Source organism: Pteropus medius, unplaced genomic scaffold (genome assembly GCF_902729225.1).
Source record: "Pteropus medius unplaced genomic scaffold, Ma_sr-lr_union100, whole genome shotgun sequence".
Taxonomy (NCBI): Eukaryota; Metazoa; Chordata; class Mammalia; order Chiroptera; family Pteropodidae; genus Pteropus; species Pteropus medius.
Genome location: NW_024342644.1, coordinates 3,738,872 through 3,743,687, shown reverse-complemented (window position 1 = coordinate 3,743,687; position 4,816 = coordinate 3,738,872). Strand labels below are relative to the sequence as shown.

At 32.2% G+C, this 4,816-nt stretch overlaps 1 pseudogene; it reads left to right on the top strand.

Moving 5' to 3' along the window:
• The first annotated feature begins 1,177 nt into the window (after positions 1-1,177).
• On the top strand, positions 1,178-1,296 carry LOC120605644 (uncharacterized; annotated as a pseudogene).
• Positions 1,297-4,816: the final 3,520 nt, after the last annotated feature.

Genomic DNA, 4,816 nt, shown 5'->3' with positions numbered 1-4,816 from the left:
ACAGATATTATTTGCCCTCATGCAATATTTCTACACTAAGGCATAGATATTTTATGAGGCGTTTCCTTGAGTCAAAAAGGAAAATAGGAGGACTCTTAAATCCCAGGAGAATTTCTGTTTAAACTAATATATGTAAGCCTATTGCCCGAGACATATTTTAACTCAACATTCTTTGTGGCTCTTGCCTTTCTAGAACGATTTCTTTGCACTGTACCACGTGTAAGTAAGTTCTGGTGAAATCAGATGATCAAATACTGGAGTCTTATTCAGTTTGAGTTTTATAGACATAGCCTTAAGTAGAAGTTTGCTTTTGTTCTTTTCATAGTTGAAATTTTGTATTCTTTTTATGATTTTGTAATTATGTTGAGCTCTTGTTTAGAAATTATCCGAGGTCAACAACCCAGGGATTTAAGTTCTAAGGCACACTGGATTGAAAAAATAAAGATAAAGAGAAGGTGCTTATGTTAAAGCTGCCTTGAGGGCACCAGAAAGTTATGGGTTGGTGGATTTATAAAACTACTTACTATGCTATTCTATTTTAGAGAGAGAGAGGGAAAAAGAGAGAGAAAGAGAGAGAGAGAGAGAGAGAGAGAGAGAGAGAGAGAGACGCAGTTACCATAGCAACGTCACATCTAATGATGCTTATGCTACTTCTGAGATATAAAACACCTTCTTCCAGGGACATATTGACTAATACAGCCTGTTATGGGAAATTTTATGCCTAATGTTAGGCTTACAGAAGGAAAATGTATTTCAATAATGTAAGGAACATACACACACACAATCCTAATTTGCAATATCATTTATTATAATGCAGTTTTAACTCACTTTTTTCTTCTCCAGTATTTTTAAAGATCATGTTGTTTTGTTGAACTTTAGGGAAAATAAAATCAATTTAAGAATAACAAGTATAGAGTTCTGCTGATATATGGATAAGGAGATATTTTTAATTCTTTCCTGAGAATTACTAAATTTAAATATATATTTATTAATTGGAATAATACTTTTACTTTGTGAACATTAATAGAGAAATTCAGATGCTATCTGTGTTTGAGTAAATTATATTTTAGTTCCTGGCTAGAAAAACATGTTAAATTCCTGTTAACTTAAAACAACAACAACAACCTCTTATTTAAATAAAATACAATTACTTAAGAAAGCAAAAATATTTGAGTTAGTCTACAGCCGTGCCATCCTGAACATGCCCGATCTCGTCTGATCTCGGAAGCTAAGCAGGGTTGGGCCTGGTTAGTACTTGAATGGGAGACCACCTACGAAGACCAGGTGATGTAGGAGGTCGAAGGGAAGAGATTCCTTTCAAAAATATTTGGGCTAAATAGAGAATATAGTCCACTATTAATCTCACAAACTAGTTAAATAAATATCAAAGAAAAATATGAATATGAAACTAACATTATTTTAGTGTATTAGAAAATAGCTTCTCTATGTCTTCTCTCACATGAAATTTTAAAAAAACTGAATAAGACTCAAACTTAAATTTTTGTTCAACAAATGGCAAACATGTACCTATAAGTATCTTCCTTTTTAATGGTGTTTTTATATAGTCTGTATTGAAGAGATTCATTCAAAAGTTATCTTTCTGATTGTCCAAACACTTGGAGTATGCACGCAAATCCAATGTCAAGAGCAGAAGTTATATAGTATATAACTTCAGCTTCACATTAGGTGAAGAAAAGTATATAGTATATAACTTCAGCTTCACATTAGGTGAAGCTGAAGTTATATACTATATACTTTTCTTGTTCCATATAAATGATTATTTTTACCTATTTTCCATTTACATCTTACCTGCTTCTGAAAAATGTGGTTGCTGCATGGATCATAGCATGTTTTTAATGTAACTGGGCTTCCGACCCCAAAATTTAATCTCAGAACTCAATATAGATTGTCATCAATGTAAAAATTACTTTTGAATTCAGTTTGTGGGAAAGTAAATTTTTTGTTCCTTGGATCACAGACCACATTTTCATACATAAATAATGCAATAAATACAGTTTAGGCTCCCTGGAAGGCTCATAAAGCCTTTTTGATCTAGGATATAACAAAACTGTTTTAGACTTGCAATAAAATATAATTGGCTATACTATATATGAAATCGAAACATAAAGCTGAGGAATAAATCATTTTTATTACAAATGCTAATACTTGAGAGATTAGATTTTATTTCAGCAAAATAATAGCTTAATTAGAACTTTTTGGAACTTTGGGGGAAACTTTAGAACCCTTTGAAAAATATGTTTATTCAATAATTATTCATGGAGCCAGGTATTATTCCAAGGACTACAGAATTAAACAAGATTGATGTTTCCTAAAACTTTATTACAGTGGCAAAAATAAACAATAGACAAGTAAACAACAATAAAAAATATATAATTTTGCATTGTTATATATGTTGCAAAATCCATGAGCTGTATGGTATGACAGACAATAGTTGGTTACTTAAGACAGGGGTTACTTAACACAGATACAGCAGAGATTGTTGAACTGATGGTCATTGAACTAACACTTGAAAGATGAAATGGAAGAGATAAGCAATAAGAATTATAAAGAGAAGGACTAATCATGTAAATAACTAGAAGTGAAAGAAGACCGCTGTGGCTGCGTGAAGAGGACAATGGTTTGGGATAATAAGCACACCAAGCAGGGCTCTTTATAGTCCATGGTGAGTGTTTTTATGCTGAGAGCAATGAGAAGTTACTGAAGCTTTAGTCCTTAAGTAGGACAGTAATGCCATAAGACTTAAGACCACTTATTACAGACCACTAATGGTCAGGTCCCTATTCGTGAAAAAAATTGTTCCTGGATTGCTTTTTTATTTATTTGTCATCCTCAAGCTCTGTCTCCTATTCTCAGCTCTCATTCACAATCTTTACATTTTAAAAATGTTAACGTAGAGAATAGACAGAGTGACGTTAAGAAGTTCTTACTGTAGTCCAGGAATTATATTATGGCATTTTAGGGTGCAGGGGTGACAGTGGAAATGGGGAGAAGTGAAAGGAATCAATATGTATTTCTTAGGTTATCGGGAAAGGTAGAAACTAGAGATGTCTCCCAGATTTATTTATTTAGTGATTAGGTGGATTCTAGTATCATTTATAGTAATTGAGAATTTGGGAAGGGGACTAGTCTAAGGAGTTGAGATGGAGAAAACAAAAGTTCTGTTTGGGGAATATTAATTATGAGATGGTTATTAGACTTTCTAGAGCAGATGTCAGGTAGGCAGTTGGATAAATTATTCTTCAGCTCAGTAGAGAATTTGTATATTTTATTTCAGCTAAGACTGAGATCTTGGTAAATGTGTATGACTAATGGATAGCAGTATAATATTAGTTCAAAATGGAATAATTGTGAGGGTTAAAGGGTGCTACTAATAATTACTCGGGGACAACTGGCAAAAACTAGAAATGGAGTAATTGTGAGGGTTAAAGTGTGCTACTAATAATTACTCAGGAACAACTGGCAAAAACTCGAACTGTATGGTAAACCATTGATGGAGAGAGGGCAAAATTGTTGGACATAATTGAAAGGAAATGTTTCTAGTGATTAATACAAAATCTAAAGAAGAAAGTGAAACAAAGGATCATGACATAAAGTTTAAAACTAGTGGAAACACTGGATTTGATATCTGGATCAATCTAAATAGTGTCATTTGAGGTCAGAGAGTATGTGGAAAAGAATAAATAATTGTAGAGTAGGAAGAATGGTTTTCTTTTAAAATTTATTCAATATTTATGGCTATCACTTTATATATAGATATAGATATAGATAGATATAGATATAGATATTGATATAGATATAGATATATATCATTAGTACCAATCCTGTGCTTATCTCCATGATTATATATATATATATATATATATATATATATATATATATATATATACACACACACACACACAGAATGAAGAACAAGGGACAATGGTAGAAAAATATAGAGAAGAGAAAATAAAAGATAAAGTACAAAGAATTTTTGAAAGGAATTTCTGGGTATAAAGGAGAAGTTTGTGTCAAAAGGAAAAAAAACTCCTAGAGAACAACAGATAAAAATGGGATAAAATAATATATATTTAATAAGATAGCTATTTGAAGACAGTAGAGATTGACTAAGGCCAATGTATTCATAGGCTAAGATCTCAGAAAAAAAGGAAAAATCATTGAGCTGAATCCTATACTCAACAAAGTATTTTCCACTTGGTTATTTGTAGATTTGTGTAGAGAAGTCTAGAGTCTAAATAGAAAGTCTAGTGTTCATTGCAGACTCACTAGCCCAGAAAGACAAAAATAGGCACCTTATATTAAGAAACTAAAGTTCCTAGAGAAAGGAGAACCAGAGAGGAATTAGTCCTATGTATTCTACTCAATTTTCTCTCAAAAAATTTGCCAGTTCCTAACCTTCCTATGCCTATGGAAAAAAGATCAAGAAATTGATCAAAAAGCAGCAGATGAGGCTAAACAGCAAATTCAAGATTTTACCTGACTCTTAATTCTGAAGAGACAAAACTTGGAATCAAAGTTTCTTCATAAAGGAGAGAGCATGGTAAAAACTTCAAGCTTTCTATTCAGACATCTGGAGGCTACCCTGTATGAATAAGGGAAAATTAGAAATAGCAGAACATCACATATCTAAAACATGGCCTCGAATAATCTTAATGCTCGATTGTATTAAAATGGTTTTCTCATATCTATTTGCTGCTAGAAGGTGATTAAATTCTCTCTGGAGGAATATAACTTCAATCAGAGCACCTGTAATTTTTCATATATGTCTGGCAGAAATCTGAAATTATCAAGCTTG